Source organism: Leptodactylus fuscus, chromosome 1 (genome assembly GCF_031893055.1).
Source record: "Leptodactylus fuscus isolate aLepFus1 chromosome 1, aLepFus1.hap2, whole genome shotgun sequence".
Classification (NCBI taxonomy): Eukaryota; Metazoa; Chordata; class Amphibia; order Anura; family Leptodactylidae; genus Leptodactylus; species Leptodactylus fuscus.
This window is the reverse complement of record NC_134265.1, coordinates 10,344,118-10,362,848: the sequence shown is the minus strand read 5'-3', so window position 1 is coordinate 10,362,848 and position 18,731 is coordinate 10,344,118. Positions and strand designations below refer to the sequence as shown.

Below are 18,731 nucleotides of genomic sequence, written 5' to 3'. Positions count from 1 at the left end.
AAATACTTTTATAGAGCGAGCATTTTCAGACACAGGGATACCTAATGTATGTTTTTCACAGTAATAAAGGACTTTTATATGTATTCTAGAGGGGGGGTGATTTTAATTTTTAATATTTTTTTATTTTGTTTTTGCATTTAATAGACCCCTTAGAAGGTCTTGAACCCCAGGGAGTCTGATCCCTAATGTAATGCATTACAAAATATTGGCACTTCTACTGCAGGCTGCATACATGTGGAGGAAGAGTAAGGGCCATTATATAACATGTTGGTCGCAGTGGGGCCATTAGATTACATGTGGGCACTGAGTGTGGGGGCACTGAGGGGCCATCAAGTAACTGTTCTTGAAGGCTCCAAACAAAGCCTTATTTTATAAACCTTTACAAGTGTTGCCTATTTGGAGGTGCCTGGTTGAGACATTTGATCACATGGGGCACTTTGCTTGATCTAGAGCACTGGCACCTAATGATCTTGTAGTGGGGTATTCACACCATTGAGATCTCACATAAACCTAAAAACAAACAAAAACCTAGAGAAACATTCTTTTAAAGGGGCTCTATCAGCAAAATCATGCTGATAGAGCCCCACATATGCGTGAATAGTCCTTAAAAAGGCTATTCAGGCACTGTAAATGTTATATTAAACTACCCCCCGTTTTAAAATAAAACCCTAAAAAAGAATGTTCTCTACTTACGCATCGTGCACGCTGGGCGGCCATTCAGGGTGTGTCTTCTTCTTCATCCACGCCTCTTCTTCCTCCGATGTCCTCGAGTCCCGTCCTCCTCCGGCGCTCCCGAGGCCCTGGCATATAAAAAAATGGCCTGGGCGCCTGCGCAGTAGCCGTAGTAGAAGCCGCATGCTACTGCGCAGGCGCCCAGGCCATTTTTTTTATATCAGTGTCAGTTAGTGAGCGCCGGAAGAAGACGGGACCCGAGGACATCGGAGGAAGAAGAGGCGTGGATGAAGAAGAAGACACACCCTGAATGGCCGCCCAGCGTGCACGATGCGTAAGTAGATCACATTCTTTTTTAGGGTTTTATTTTAAAACGGGGGGGGGGGGGGGGGGGGGGGGGGGTAGTTTAATTTAACTTTAGCGGTGCCTGAATAGCCTTTTTAAGGACTATTCACGCATATGTGGGGCTCTAGCAGCATGATTTTGCTGATAGAGCCCCTTTAAGGTTTGTTTTTTTTTTAAATCCATAACAGTCTCACACAGCGCTATACCCTCAGTGTACCCTTTTTATCACGCAGGCGCTACCCCAATTCTCCATCTTGCACCATCTCCTCTTTATTTCTCAAGCATCCTCCACACCCCCACCTGCTAAGCTTGGCCTGTACCCCCATGCACCCTCCTGCTCACACACAGCCTGCCACCCCACTTACCTCTGGCTATATGTGAGCAGGAGAGGGGAATGTGTGCAGGCTTTGTGTCAGAAAGAGGGTGATATAGGGGTGAAGGCTGTGAGGTAGCGAGATGGTTACTTGGGTGTACAGGCTGTGTGTGAGCGAAAGCAGGCACCCCCCTCCCCCCTCTTGCTGTCTCTTCCCTCCATCTTACCTCACGGTCTCCTTTCCCTGCAGCCTTCTCTTCCTGTGTAACTCGGCACTGTCCTGATTAGCTCCGCCCACACCAGAGCCTGATCACATGGTCGTGATGTCATCATAGGTCCTTTAGCTCACTAGCATCTTCTGCACAGATGAAGCAATAACAGGACCTGATCATGTGACTCCTTGACTCCTCCCACACCTAGGACATCATCACAGGTCCGCTGATCACACGGCTGCTGTACCCGAGGAGGTAAGTGCTCGTTCTCAGCCCTTCTCATACACTCAGTCTCCCTCCATGTGGCCCCCACACACTATAATGTCCTCCTCGTGGCCCCCACACACTATAATGTCCTCCTCGTGGCCCCCACACACTATAACGTCCTCCTTGTGGCCCCCACACACTATAACGTCCTCCTTGTGGCCCCCACACACTATAACGTCCTCCTTGTGGCCCCCACACACTATATTCGTCCTCCCTGTGGCCCCCACACACTATAATGTCCTCCTCGTGGCCCCCACACACTATAATGTCCTCCTTGTGGCCCCCATACACTATAACGTCCTCCCTGTGGCCCCCACACACTATAATGTCCTCCTTGTGGCCCACACACACTATAATGTCCTCCTTGTGGCCCCCACACACTATAATGTCCTCCTTGTGGCTCCCACACACTATAACGTCCTCCCTGTGGCCCCCGCACACTATAACGTCCTCCCTGTGGCCCCCACACACTATAACGTCCTCCCTGTGGCCCACACACACTATAATGTCCTCCTTGTGGCCCCCACACACTATAATGTCCTCCTTGTGGCTCCCACACACTATAACGTCCTCCCTGTGGCCCCCACACACTATAACGTCCTCCCTGTGGCCCCCACACACTATAACGTCCTCCCTGTGGCCCCCACACACTATAACGTCCTCCCTGTGGCCCCCACACACTATAACGTCCTCCCTGTGGCCCCCACACACTATAATGTCCTCCCTGTGGCCCCCACACACTATAACGTCCTCCTCGTGGCCCCCACACACTATAACGTCCTCCTTGTGGCCCCCACACACTATAACGTCCTCCCTGTGGCCCCCACACACTATAACGTCCTCCTTGTGGCCCCCACACACTATAACGTCCTCCCTGTGGCCCCCACACACTATAACGTCCTCCCTGTGGCCCACACACACTATAATGTCCTCCTTGTGGCCCCCACACACTATAATGTCCTCCTTGTGGCTCCCACACACTATAACGTCCTCCCTGTGGCCCCCGCACACTATAACGTCCTCCCTGTGGCCCCCGCACACTATAACGTCCTCCCTGTGGCCCCCACACACTATAACGTCCTCCCTGTGGCCCACACACACTATAATGTCCTCCTTGTGGCCCCCACACACTATAATGTCCTCCTTGTGGCTCCCACACACTATAACGTCCTCCCTGTGGCCCCCACACACTATAATGTCCTCCTTGTGGCCCCCGCACACTATAACGTCCTCCCTGTGGCCCCCGCACACTATAATGTCCTCCCTGTGGCCCCCACACACTATAATGTCCTCCCTGTGGCCCCCACACACTATATTGTCCTCCCTGTGGCCCCCACACACTATAATGTCCTCCTTGTGGCCCCCACACACTATAACGTCCTCCTTGTGGCCCCCGCACACTATAACGTCCTCCCTGTGGCCCCCACACACTATAATGTCCTCCTTGTGGCCCCCGCACACTATAACGTCCTCCCTGTGGCCCCCACACACTATAATGTCCTCCTTGTGGCCCCCGCACACTATAATGTCCACCCTGTGGCCCCCACACACTATAATGTCCTCCATGTGGCCCCCACACACTATAATGTCCTCCTTGTGGCCCCCACACACTATAATGTCCTCCTTGTGGCCCCCACACACTATAACGTCCTCCCTGTGGCCCCCACACACTATAATGTCCTCCTTGATAAGTATATAGTGAATAAATTGGTCGATTTACCCACCTGATGTCTTAGTGTATCTTTTGTGGCTTTTGTTATCTGCCCTGCTGCTATGAAATTTTTATATTATTTATTAATAAACTAATTACTATTTTTATAATTATTTTGCATTCATTGCTATTTTTGACTTTTTTTTTTTTTTTTTCGTTTTTTGGGGGTTTTGCTGTGGAATGTGGCCTTACCTTTGTTTATTTTTGAGGCCTTTTTTCTGTGTAGGAAGTACCCAAGGGACCACCACTAGCACCCCCTCACACAAAGTTCCCTGGGATCCCACATAGACGCATGCAGCAGACCCCCCCCCTCAGGGACCCTGCCCCCATTACATGCAAGCAGCACCCCTTCAGATGCCCGAAGCACACCAACGATTCATGCCCACATAATTAGAGGTTGATGGCACCCCAGGGACCTGTGTCTCCATCTCTTTTAGTTGCCAAAAGCACACCAGGGATACCTTCCTCCTATCCATGCCAGCAGCATCCTCCTTAGATGCCAATAGCACCCCAAGGACTTCCCCCTGCTCACTTTCAGATACCAGCAGCATCCCAAGGACCCCTGCCCACTTAGATGCTAGCAGCATCCAAGGGACTCATGCCCTTCTTCAGATGCCAGCTGCACCAGTAAGGAACCCTGCCCCCACTTTAGAAGAACACCAAGGATCCCTTTCCTCTCTTATAGATGCCAGAAGCACCCCAAAGGCCCCTGTCCCTCCATCAAATGCCAGAAGTACCCTAAAGACCCCCTGCCCTCTTAGATGCCAGCAGTACCCCAGAGACCCCCTTCCCCCCATTAGATGCCAGCAGTACCTCTAAGACTCATTGTCAGGGGTGTAACGATTGTGACCTGGCCCAGTGAGATATGGGGCTCGCGGCCAGCTGGAGATAGTCGGGGACCAGTACCACTATATATATTGTAAATGAAAAGGGGCCCCGGCATGTTGCTGTATGGGAGGGGGGGAGGGCAATGCTGAGCATGTAATACTGTGTATGTGGGGCCACTGCTGAGCATGACATACTGTGGGGGGAACACTGCTGGGCACATAATACTGTGGCGGGGGACACTGCTGAGCATGTAGTACTGTGTACCCCACTGCCTTCCCTACCTTAGATGCCAGCAGTACCCCCAAAGATCACCTACCCCCCCCCCCCTTAAATGACAGAAACACCTAAAGGACCCTGTCTCCCTCCATACCAACAACTCCTATACCACCCTAAACATCAATCCAATCCCCCAGACCCTCCAGGATACAGTTCCATGTAACTCCATCACTCTACCCTCAGCCTCATCAAACATGCAGTCCCATGTAATTACATCACTCCCCTCAGCCTCATCAAACATGCAGTCCCATGTAAAACAAACCTATCTCTCTTACTAGAATTACATAGTGATGGCCATGAAATAAGATGTGCCTGGGATCCGCAGTAAGATGTATGACCAAGCAAAGCTACGTGAGGAGTCCTTACACCTGTAAGATGGAGCGCAGCTCTGCAGGATAACTTCATGGCGTGAATCCACCTCTGATGTTTGAAAAAAACCACAGCTCTCCTTGTGACTTGGTTGGCGCACTTGATAGGGTTTCACCCCAGACTTTTCTAGAAAAATATATCAGGCATTCAAAATCAGCCAGAATTCTTTAGTTGTGCAAAAAGATTGGAGCTTTATTACAAAAATATGCAATCCAATAAAATAGGGTACGTTTTTCGGTCTATATTAGACCTTCATCAGACCCGGATTGCAAAGAAGAAAAGAAAGCGTCAGTGAAGCAGTAGTTTAGAAGAATAATCTCCAAATGAGTATGTAGACGCACTTCAGAGAAGCTGCTATACCAAGTTGATTTATCATAGAGGTGGCCTAGAGTTAGTCTAACACACAAACTTTGGCAGGAGATCAACAAAAAGTGCAGAACGTAACCCTTTGAGCTTTAGGCGTATGTATAGTTTACCACGGTGGGGGTCGGTGGAGGTTGTAAGCCGAGAGAATCAGTCGCCAGCACTAAAGTCAGGTAAGTGTCCAATGTGATGTGAAGATCCTCACATAGCCGGGACAGATCTGATGACCATCTCGCTGTAGAGCGTCTTCCATTTACAGAAACTGAAATTCCAAAGGGAAATAGCCAGCAGTATGGAAGTAGTTTATGATGAAGCGTTGCGGTGAGAGGTTTCAGCAGACGTCTCATTACTAAGGTTGTTCCAGGTCTTGAAATTTACTGATTGGTGCAGGGGATGGTGTTTGCTGGGAGGAGTAGTACGACGGCAATTGTAGACAGCTAGAGTAACTACCGTGTGCAGCTCAGACAGCAGATAGATGGACTGGGGGTGACTGGTAGGTTGTCTCAGGTATCTGGAGCCATGTTGACTGCAGCGCACCCCATATTTACTGGAGGGTACATGGGGGAGGATTCATAGAATGAACACAACGAACAAGATGGCCCCACAGATGCTCAATTGGGTTCAAGTCTAGGAAAAAAAGGGAGCCAGGGAAGTACTTGGAAGTCTTGGTCATTCTCTTCCAACCACTGTCAGACATTTCTAGACATCATTTTGCGGTAAAATTTTATTTCCCTCCCCCCCCCCCCCGAAAAAAAACAGCATGTATGTGATCTGCAAGGATGGATTCATACCCAAATCTGTTAAGATTGCCTTCTATATAGATGAGCGGGCCCAGAGAATGGCGCGAAAAAATTCCCCAGACTATAACGCTGCCGCCACCAGCTTGTCTTCTTCCAGCACTGGTTGCAGGTGTTTGTTCTCTGATGTTTCGTGCCTGACATGCCGATGTCCATCCATTTCATGAAGCGGAAAACGGGACTCCTCTGAGAATGCAACCCTTAGCTAATCAATGGTGGTCAAATTCCAATATGGCCGTGTAAAATGAAGCCTTCTTTCTAGCGTAGGAACAATCGAAGCTCCATACACATTAGGGTTCACTGAACTGTTATTTTAGACACATCTGGTAGCCCCGATTAATTTTCATGCTGAGCTGCTCCACTGTAGTGTGTGAATCTGTACTCGCACATCTTCACAGCTGAGGTTAAACTTTCTCCACAGTTTCCATGTTGGTTATTCCCAATGGCGCCATTTCTCCACTCACAATACACTTTCACCAAAGCAGCGCACGAACAGTTAACAACCTGTGCTGTTGGAGAAATACTGTCACCCTTGGCCCAACAGCCAATAATTATCCCTTGTGCAACTCTGATAAATCGTCCCCTTTACCAATAACAACAATGAGATTCTGTTCAGCCTATCACACACCTTATATACCCACCAAGCCGGCCCACAACAAGTCACTCCCTTCCTGAGCTACACGCTGCCGACGTCAGAAGTAGGAGGTGGTGATAATAATGGGACTCAACTCTTCTATTTATTCCATGGGATTCCGTGTAGTGATTACATTGTCTCATCTTCTCTCCATTCAGGTTCCTACAATATAGAATCCTCTCAGTATCTTCTATAGAAGAGAATATTCCTGATTGATCCATCAAGGATGGAAAGAGACAGGAACAAGATGGCGGAAAGTCTATTAAATCTCACCCTAGAGATCATCTACCAGCTTACTGGAGAGGTGAGAGATTCTGATGATGTCATCATGACATCATTCTTATCTATAGTAATAACAGATGATATGACTGGAGAGGTGATGGACTCTGGACATGTATGTAGTGAGATTTATTAATGTGTCTCCCCATAACCAGGATTACACAGTAGTGAAGAAGACCTCTAGTGGGCACTGTCAGGCTCCTGTGTATGAAGGATATGGAGGAACCCTGAGCCCAATCCCAGGGCCTCCACCTCACCCCCTGATACAGGAGGAGATCAATGGACAGAAGATCCTAGAACTCACCAACAAGATGCTGGAGCTGCTGACTGGAGAGGTGACAGTGCTGGGAATGCTGGGACATTATACAGTAACTGGAGGGGTCGGGGTGATGACTGTATCATTGTGTTGTCAGGTTCCTATAAGGTGTCAGGATGTCGCTGTCTATTTCTCCATGGAGGAGTGGGAGTATTTAGAAGGACACAAGGATCTGTACAAGGAGGTGATGATGGAGGACCACCAGCCCCTCACATCAGCAGGTAATAGACATGACTATATACACATGGACTTCCATTATTTGTATGTACAGAATGAATTCAGTCCCTGTCTGTGTTTCCTACAGGTAGATCCAGTAAGAGGACAACACCGGAGAGATGTCCCAGTCCTCTTCTTCCACAGGATGATGATCAGGTAGATGGAGATATTCCCTATGATGTGTAGACGGGCTGTGAGGTCCTTGTGGTCAGTCTTGTTGTGTCCAGCAGTATTATATGGTTATATACATGGGCGGTGTCATTGAGCCGCCATCTAATATGTTTATCCGGCTTCTCACAGACCTGCAGCTACTGTCAGGACATCTTTCATCTTCATGCGGATTAATGATCTAGAACATTCTCTGTGACTTCCCCATTTGTCCGGTGACTTTTACATTATTTGTTTCACAGATTTTCCATCAGGATAAAGATGTGAGCGACATTAATGCTATATCTATGAGAATAAAGGAAGAGCCCTATGTGAGTGGTGATGAGGAGTGTGAGGAGGACATTCCTACAGGGAACCGCCCAGGTGAGGAGTCGCCACTATATAAAGCACAGAAGGGTCACTGATTCTATTCAGACATTGTTTAGACTATTTGTTGTTCCCCGATTCAGGTAAAATACTAATACATGAATATAAATGTGATACCGCTATAGGGGGTAATAAATGTAGTATAGAATAGAACGGACAGCAGGAATATGGACTTGACATCGATGTGAACGAGGGAAATTTCTTCCTCACCGGCTGTCAGTTCTCGTGAAGGGAAAGAATTGACCAGAATTACAGTTAGGGCCAGAAATATTTGGACAGTGACACAAGTTTTGTTATTTTAGCTGTTTACTAAAACATGTTCAGAAATACAATTATATATATAATATGGGCTGAAAGTGCACACTCCCAGCTGCAATATGAGAGTTTCCACATCCAAATCGGAGAAAGGGTTTAGGAATCATAGCTCTGTAATGCATAGCCTCCTCTTTTTCAAGGGACCAAAAGTAATTGGACAATGGACTCTAAGGGCTGCAATTAACTCTGAAGGCATCTCCCTCGTAAACCTGTAATCAATGAAGTAGTTAAAAGGTCTGGGGTTGATTCCAGGTGTGTGGTTTTGCATTTGGAAGCTGTTGCTGTGACCAGACAACATGCGGTCAAAGGAACTCTCAATTGAGGTGAAGCAGAACATCCTGAGGCTGAAAAAAAAAGAAAAAATCAATCAGAGAGATAGCAGACATGCTTGGAGTAGCAAAATCAACAGTCGGGTACATTCTAAGAAAAAAGGAATTGACTGGTGAGCTTGGGAACTCAAAAAGGCCTGGGCGTCCACGGATGACAACAGTGGTGGATGATCGCCGCATACTTTCTTTGGTCAAGAAGAACCCGTTCACAACATCAACTGAAGTCCAGAACACTGTCAGTGAAGTAGGTATATCTGTCTCTAAGTCAACAGTAAAGAGAAGACTCCATGAAAGTAAATACAAAGGGTTCACATCTAGATGCAAACCATTCATCAATTCCAAAAATAGACAGGCCAGAGTTAAATTTGCTGAAAAACACCTCAAGAAGCCAGCTCAGTTCTGGAAAAGTATTCTATGGACAGATGAGACAAAGATCAACCTGTACCAGAATGATGGAGAAGAAAGGGAACGGCACATGATCCAAGGCACACCACATCCTCTGTAAAACATGGTGGAGGCAACGTGATGGCATGGGCATGCATGGCTTTCAATGGCACTGGGTCACTTTTGTTTATTGATGACATAACAGTAGACAAGAGTAGCCGGATGGATTCTGAAGTCTACCGGGATATACTTTCAGCCCAGATTCAGCCAAATAATGCCAAGTTGATTGGACGGCGCTTCATAGTACAGATGGACAATGACCCCAAGCATACAGCCAAAGCTACCCAGGAGTTCATGAGTGCAAAAAAGTGGAACATTCTGCAATGGCCAAGTCAATCACCAGATCTTAACCCAATTGAGCATGCATTTCACTTGCTCAAATCCAGACTTAAGGCGGAAAGACCCACAAATAAGCAAGACCTGAAGGCTGCGGCTGTAAAGGCCTGGCAAAGCATTAAGAAGGAGGAAACCCAGCATTTGGTGATGTCCATGGGTTCCAGACTTAAGGCAGTGATTGCCTCCAAAGGATTCGCAACAAAATATTGAAAAAAAAAATATTTTGTTTGGGTTATGTTTATTTGTCCAATTACTTTTGAGCTCCTAAAATGTGAAGTGTTTGTAAAGAAATGTGTACAATTCCTACATTTTCTATCAGATATTTTTGTTCAACCCTTCAAATTAAACGTTACAATCTGCACTTGAATTCTGTTGTAGAGGTTTCATTTCAAAACCAATGTGGTGGCATGCAGAGCCCAACTCGCGAAAATTGTGTCACTGTCCAAATATTTCTGGCCCTAACTGTATATAGCAGATTATTTCAGGTAGCGGAAAAATAATCCTCCTGCTCGATCTTCAGGCAGATTCCACCTCAGAGCTCTATGGAAATAAATGGGAGGTGGAAAATCCCACCTGACCAGTAAGGAATCTGATGGAGATTCGGGGGCTAATTTGGTAAAGAGGAAAAATTCTTCTGAATTCCTGAAGCAGCTTCTACAAATGTTACTGTGTAAACCTCACCTTAGACCCCAATCACACTATGGAATTCGGACTAGAAAATCTGGTCTGTACATCAGTCACATTTCCCAGCCTGAACTCTGTCCACACACCAGGACTCCCCGTATCTTAGTGATCTATGACGCTAGGAGTCCCTGCTTCCTTGTGACTCCACAGACCCTACTACATACTGTATGGGACAGCAGATCCGCGTTGAGTCAGGCTGGGAAACCCAGCAGATGTGGTTTGGATTCTATTGTGTGTATGGGGTGTAATACAGTAAGATTTATGGCATCCTACAGTATTATTCCACATAAGTGGCCATATTTAAGCGGCCATGGATTGTGTTCACCTCTACAGTGACCTAGAGCAGTGGTGGCGTCTCCTGCCCCGCACCTTCGTCTCAGCACAGTGAATACTAATGAAGTAGGCTGCGCTGCCGTTGTTTGTTGCCTGTGCCACTGATTTCACTTCTTCACACCTTCTGATGCGTCTCAGGCAGCGGCAGCTCAGTGGGGAATATACTTATTACTATTTTGAAAAACATAACTTTATATCAGTTTTCTTCTTGTCAGATGACTGTACCAGAAGCTCAGAGGGACATCTGATATCTACAGATTATAAAGCAGAGGATCATGGGATCACACAATATCCATATGAAGAACATGTCATTACCCCAGATATATCCTCAGCCATTCAGGAGAAAGATTTTTCTTCTAATTCATCACAATCTGGTGTTATACATCAGAGAACTCACACAGGAGAGAAGCCATATTCATGCCCAGAATGTGAGAAATGTTTTATTAAAAAATCAAGTCTTTTTAAACATCAGAGAATTCACACAGGGGAGAAGCCATATTCATGCCCAGAATGTGGGAAATGTTTTATTCAGAAATCAAGTCTTTTTAAACATCAGAGAATTCATACAGGGGAGAAGCCATATTCATGTCCAGAATGTGGGAAATGTTTCACTCACGAATCATATCTTGTTGAACATCAAAGAACTCACACAGGAGAGAAGCCATATTCATGCCCGGAATGTGAGAAATGTTTTAACTCTAAATCAAATCTTGCTCAACATCAAAAGATTCACACAGGGGAGAAGCCATTTCTTTGTTTGGAATGTGGGAAAATTTTCGCTCGGAAATCAAGTCTTATTAAACATCAGAGAATTCACACAGGTGAGAAGCCATTTTCATGCCCAGAATGTGGTAAATGTTATACTGAGAAATCAAGTCTTCTTAAACATCAGAGAATTCACACAGGGGAGAAGCCATATTCATGCCCAGAATGTGGGAAGTGTTATATTGAGAGATCAAGTCTTATTAAACATCAGAGAACTCACACAGGGGAGAAGCCATTTTCATGCACAGAGTGTGGGAGATGTTATACTGAGAAGTCAAGTCTTGTTAAACATCAGAGAATTTGCACAGGAGAGAAGCCTTTTTCATGGCCAGAAAGTGGGAAATCGCATCTTTTTAAAGGGGTTGTCCGGGATATTTTGAAAACCCTACGTGAATCTAAACACCCTTCCCCTCCTACTTTCTAAATAACATTATTAATAAAAAAAATGTATATTTACCCATATCATGTGACCGCCCCAGGGACATTTTCTGATAATCCGTTGACGATCCGTTTCGCCATTTACAGAAACCATTCATCACTACAACTTCCCACATCCACTCAACTCATACCTACACATCCACAGCTTCTTCCCATGAAATGGGTCCTCCTCCTGTACTGCCAGGGTGCGTACTCTTTTCTTAGTAGTGCTCGCGCACTGCTGCCAGTAACTCACCTCTGCTGCGTCTCCACTCATGTGCAGTAGAGGTGACGGTGGAAAAGGAGCGCGCTAACGTACAGGTGGAGAAGAGGCTGTTTCACAGAAAGTAGCCATGGAGGGTAAGTATGTAATATGAGTTGGAGGTTGGGCTGAGTAGATAGGGTAGGGCATATAGGATAGGAAAGATAGCTACATAGGGAGAGGGTATATGGGAGGGGGGAGTGAGGAAGAGAGGGGTTAGGAATTTACATAGCAGGAAACTAAAGGAAGTAAACAAAAGTAGGAGACACCAGGGGCCCCCAGAGAAACACAGAAATCTCTAAAAAGTTTATAGGTACTTTTGTTAATACATTAAAGGGGCTCTATCAGCAAAATTATGCTGTATGAGCCCCACATATGCATGAATAGCCTTTAAAAAGGCTTTTTAAAAAACACATATGTAAATTGTACCTTAGCGTGCACGCTGAGCGGTCGTGCACTGTCCGACGTCATCTGCTAGCACACCTTCCTCTTCTTTCTTCTTCCAGCAACACCCTCTGGTCCTCGCTCTTCCACGCCTTCATCTTCTTTTTGTCCGGAATGAAGAAGTTCGCAAGCGTACTGCGTATGCTCGTGTAGTTGTAAGGGATACTTAGAACTACAACAAAAATGCCGCCGGCACGTGCGCAGTAGTGCTCTGGACGGAGCGCTACTGCGCATGCACGGGATTTGAACACAACCCGCCGGAAGAACAGAAGATCAAGGTGGAGAAGAGGCAGGACAGGAGGACGTCGCTGGAAGAAGAAAGAAGCCCAGCGTGCACGCTAAGGTATGATTTATATATATATGTTTTTATATTTTTATTTTAAAACAGGCGAGGGGTTTAAAATAAGATTAGCGGTGCCTGAATAGCCTTTTTAAAGGCTGTTCACGCATATGTGGGGCTCATACAGCATAATTTTGCTGATAGAGCCCCTTTAAAACAATGTTTCTCTAGGTTTTTGTTTGTTTTTAGGTTTATGTGAGATCTCAATGGTGTGAAGACCCCACTACAAGATCATTAGTCATTAATAACATCAATAGTAAAAAAAAAACAACAAAAAAACATTGTTTGCCCGGAAAACCCCTTTATTCATCAAAGAATTCACACATAATTGTCAATACTAATTTGCATCTCTTGCAGTTCTAAATCTTAGAGGGGGCCCCTGAGATTGTAAAGATTTTGGTAGGAGTCTTGGAAAGATTGAGCTAGAGCGTGAGTGCGGGAAAGGGATTTCTCAATGTCGTTTTTGATGGCACATACTGTATGGTCAAGTAATCTGTCCCTACAAAACTAACCCTATACTTACAGTGGCTTGCAAAAGTATTTATCCCCCTTGAAATTTTTTGCATCTTACAATCATAAACTTAAATATGTTTCATTGAAATGTTAAGTGATCAGGGCGTTTTAATGCATTAGGGGCCCTGTGCAAACTTTTTGAAAGTGGGCTCCCCATAGTTTAATTTCCCCTGCCCACCTCAACCACCAATGTTTCATTGAAAAATAAAAAAAAAACGATTATTTACCGAACTGCGTACCTTTGGACCTGCAGGCTCTGACTAATGTTTCCAGCTTGGCGCTTTTTCCCTGTCCACAGACCTTATCAGCCAAAGGCTGAGTAATGGAGTACGGAGCTAGCAGCTAAGGACACCGATAGCGGTGAAATCACTGCCTGCCTCTAGTAACAGCGGAACTGTCCCGCTCGATCTGGGGCAGCTGAGGGGGCCCCTGCTACCATAGGGCCCGATGCAGCTGCACCGTTGCACCTATGCTTAAAATGGTCCTTTAAATGATACCCAACACAAGCTAGCAGATAATTGTGAAGTGGGACAAAAATTATACATATTTTTCAAAATGTTCAAAGTGTCTTACGTTCCCTCAAAAAAGAAACATGTAATTCTAATCAGCACAACGCAATAAGTAATCGAGAAGACAGAAAGCCCAACATGATATTAGATTATAATGCAACACAAAAGGGGCAGTTGTTACACTAGACCAAGCAATATCAACATGCAAACGCAAAGCTAATCGTTGGCCAATGATAATATTTTACAACATTCTGGATGTTTTGGCACACAACACATTTGTTATATAGAGAGAAATCGTCCCCAATTGGAACGGAAGTAAGCTGCATAAGAGAATTTTTATTGAAGAATTTGGAAAATCCCTAGTTAGGCCGTATAAGGAAATCAGAGATGTAAACCCCAGATGTAAAGGAGCAGCCGCCATTGTGAAGAGTGTCCAGCAGCCATGGCCTCCACCAGTACAGCTACCAGCCTAAAAGGAAGAGATGGAGCTTCTATCCAATAAAACAAATCTGCCATGTAATGGGTGTGCAAAATATCTATGTTAAGGACATGTGTTATATTATTGTGTTCAATGAAAAATTGCAGGAACCTGTTCAACCTTCTAGAGATAAAAAAAAAAAAAGAAAAACTGAAGTTTCATTGCAAATAAAAATTAAGTTTTAATTTAATTTTTCATTTGTTCATGATCAACCATGTTCACATATAGTTTAATAATGAAATAGTTATTTAAAAAAAAAAACCTTACAGTAGCTAAAATCAACATTTTAATAGGTCAGGTCAATAACAGTAGAAACCGTAAGTGCATAGTAATTGCAATCAGAACAGCAGGGCTAAGGGAAGAAGAGGCAGGCAGGTATTTGGAGAGGAAGAGGACCACTACCTGTAGGCCGTAGCAGGGCCACCATGCCCAGTAGACTTCAGGAGGAAGCAGGAGGCCAATTCACACCATGGTGTCTCAGGAGAGAGGCCAAGCAGCGGGCTGTGCGGTGCTGTGACCTGCGGGCAGGAGCAGAAATGGTGGGTAGGCCACGTACTGCGCACAGAGCCCAGCCATTGGATGTCCCATGCCTGGTATCGGGGGCAGTTGAAGGAGCGGTTAGAGTTGATCAGGCAGCAGGGAGTCGGTGGGGACCAGATCTCTCACCTCCGCTTAATAAATCTGCACTGTGGAGGTCCCGTGAGAGGAGGCAGCCCAGTCAAGGAGGGCGGCAAGTCCCAGGCAGGAGCGTGTCTTCGGCTTATCCACAGGAAGAGCAAGTGGACCTTAGTTCTGACTGCCGGGATGATTGGGTTATGATGCTGCCGATCCCGAGAGGCAGGAGGATCGGTGGTAACTCAGCAGCAGGGAGATGAAGGCCTCAGTACTCCAAGTCCAAGATGCCGGATGGCTTTGGGTATACCAAGGAGCCGGGTTCTATCCATCATCCAAAAATGGAAAAAGTATTCTACAACTGCAAACCTACCAAGATGTGGCCGATCACCTAATCTGACAGATTGAGCAGATCCACAGAATAAAACAACACTAATCCTATTAGATTCACACTCTACATGTGGTCTCAACCGTGAATGTGTTTATATTTTAATATGCTGATGATATTTATTCTTTATTATCATCATTAACTCAGCATCCTCGTTGTTGTATTACAATACTTTTCAGCACAATACTTACCTTAATTTTTTCATATTATAGATCGGATTCTGATTTCTTGCAATTTTATCAATTTCATCTAAATGGTAGGAATTCCTTTACAACTATATATTTATATGTGGTCATAAGACTTCAGTTGTCAGAATGTACCAAATGGCCATGTTGGGTGATATTAAGTGACTCTTGATTAAATTAGTCCTGCTGCTCGTTTAACCACTTCCGGACCACTCATAGATTGCTTACATCCAGAAAGTGGTTGCCATGTTCTGACAGGACGTACCGGAACACAGCAGCTGCACATGGTAGTGCAGCTGCTGAAACTGGGAGCCGATTGTAACTACAGCCGGAGCTCTGAGAGAGAAGACAGGGAAGGTTTATTACCTTCGCTACCTTCTCGATCGCTATGTACATAGTGCTCAATAAGCGCTGTATACACAGCTATGAGCGCCACCATGATGGGGCCGCACTCTGACCCGGCAGTCACGTGATCAGCCAGTATCAGCATCTTGCAAGAGCTGCTGGATCGTAAAGGACCCAGATCATCTCTGTAAGGGTCCATTCACACGGAGTAAATGTGTGCTCATTTTGGCAGAATACACATGTAAAGAATACACGTGTAAAAACAAGACCACCATGCCCAGTAGACTTCAGGAGGAAGCAGGAAGCCAATTTACACTATGGTGTCTCAGGAGAGAGGCCAAGCAGCGGGCTGTGCGGTGCTGTGACCTGCGGGCAGGAGCAGAAATGGTGGGTAGGCCACATACTATGGCCAGAGCCCAGCCATTGGATGTCCCATGCCTGGTATCGGGGGCAGTTGAAGGAGCCGTTAGAGTTGATCAGGCAGCAGGGAGTCGGTGGGGACCAGATCTCTCTCCTCCGCTTAATAAATCTGCACTGTGGAGGTCCCGTGAGAGGAGGCAGCCCAGTCAAGGCATGACATTTATACTGATCCTGCTACCACACTAGATCGCTTCTGATGAAGGTGTAAGGACCGAAACGTCATATCCAATTGATCTAGCCTGTCTTTCTATACCAATATTTTGCATTGTGTCAAAAGGCGTTAACTATATTGTAAAATAAATCTATATTCCTTTGATCACAAAAAAGTGTGTGCAGCAAAATCTATTTTCACTATTCAATTTTCTAAAGTCATTGCAGAACCTCCAAGTACCATTGGGCTTTGGTATCAATACATTTGGGTTAGACCACTCACTTTTGGATTCCTCAATTACACCTAACTCAAGCATGTGTTTAACCTCAGCTGACACTACCTCCCTATGTGCCTCTGGTATTCTGTAGGGTTTGAGGTTTACATTCCTCCCAGGTTCTGTCTCTACATGGTGCTCTATCAGGTGTGTAAGCCCTGGTAGATTCGAGAACTTGCGTCTATTTTTCTGCAGGAACTCTTTTGCCTCCTGTTTTTGGGGCACTGACAGGGTCTCATTCACATGGACTGGAGGGATTGGTGGCAATGAATCACCCACCTCTGTATTTGAGGCCACCAAGGATTCCCTCTGGTTCCAGGGTTTAATCAAATTCACATAGTACACTCACCGGCCACTTTATTAGGTACACCATGCTAGTAATGGGTTGGACCCCCTTTTGCCTTCAGAACTGCCTCAATTCTTCGTGGCATAGATTCAACAAGGTGCTGGAAGCATTCCTCAGAGATTTTGGTCCATATTGACATGATGGCATCACACAGTTGCTGCAGATTTCTCGGCTGCACATCCATGATGCGAATCTCCCGTTCCACCACATCCCAAAGATGCTCTATTGGATTGAGATCTGGTGACTGTGGAGGCCATTGGAGTACAGTGAACTCGTTGTCATGTTCAAGAAACCAGTCTGAGATGATTCCAGCTTTATGACATGGCGCATTATCCTGCTGAAAGTAGCCATCAGATGTTGGGTACATTGTGGTCATAAAGGGATGGACATGGTCAGCAACAATACTCAGGTAGGCTTTGGCGTTGCAACGATGCTCAATTGGTACCAAGGGGCCCAAAGAGTGCCAAGAAAATATTCCCCACACCATGACACCACCACCACCAGCCTGAACCGTTGCTACAAGGCAGGATGGATCCATGCTTTCATGTTGTTGACGCCAAATTCTGACCCTACCATCCGAATGTCGCAGCAGAAATCGAGACTCATCAGACCAAGCAACGTTTTTCCAATCTTCAATTGTCCAATTTCGATGAGCTTGTGCAAATTGTAGCCTCAGTTTCCTGTTCTTAGCTGAAAGGAGTGGCACCCGGTGTGGTCTTCTGCTGCTGTAGCCCATCTGCCTCAAAGTTCGACGTACTGTGCGGCGTTCAGAGATGCTCTTCTGGCTACCTTGGTTGTAACGGGTGGCTATTTGAGTCACTGTTGCCTTTCTATCAGCTCGAACCAGTCTGGCCATTCTCCTCTGACCTCTGGCATCAACAACGCATTTCCGCCCACAGAACTGCCGCTTACTGGATGTTTTTTCTTTTTCGGACCATTCTCTGTAAACCCTAGAGATGGTTGTGCGTGAAAATCCCAGTAGATCAGCAGTTTCTGAAATACTCAGACCAGCCCTTCTGGCACCAACAACCATGCCACGTTCAAAGGCACTCAAATCACCTTTCTTCCCCATACTGATGCTCGGTTTGAACTGCAGGAGATTGTCTTGACCATGTCTACATGCCTAAATGCACTGAGTTGCCGCCATGTGATTGGCTGATTAGAAATTAAGTGTTAACGAGCAGTTGGACAGGTGTACCTAATAAAGTGGCCGGTGAGTGTAGATTTGAAAAGGCTTCCTTTTCCCTGGTTGGTGAACCTTATAGTTGACTGTACTATTTTTTCCATAATTTCATATGGGCCTTGCCATTTCGCTAAGAACTTGCTCTCCACAGTAGGCACCAAAATAAGGGCTCTGTCCCCTGGGTTAAACTCTCGGATTCTGGCAGAACGATTGTAAATTCTGCTTTGGGCCTCTTGTGCTCTTTGCAGATGTTCTTTTACAATTGGCATGACTGTTGAAATGCGATCCTGCATTTGCACTACATGCTCTGACACTACGGTATGGGGAAGCCTCCATTTCCCAGGTTTCTTTGGCTATATCTAGTAAGCCCCTGGGGTGTCTACCATAGACTAATTCAAAAGGAGAAAAACCTGTAGACGCTTGTGCAACCTTTCTAATAGAGAACATCAGCTATGGGAACAGGTAATCCCAGTCACGACCATCTTTTTCTACCACCTTCTTAAGCATATGCTTGAGAGTCTTATTA

General features: G+C 45.8%; 1 protein-coding gene and 1 pseudogene across 1 annotated transcript in view; one reads left to right on the top strand and one right to left on the bottom strand.

Annotated features, from left to right (window-relative positions):
* LOC142189797 (uncharacterized) overlaps nt 1-18,731 on the top strand; it is a 373,599-nt pseudogene that overhangs the window by 16,397 nt on the left and 338,471 nt on the right.
* LOC142189984 (uncharacterized) overlaps nt 1-18,731 on the bottom strand; it is a 373,254-nt gene that overhangs the window by 108,007 nt on the left and 246,516 nt on the right. The gene's annotated exons all lie outside the window — the stretch shown is intronic.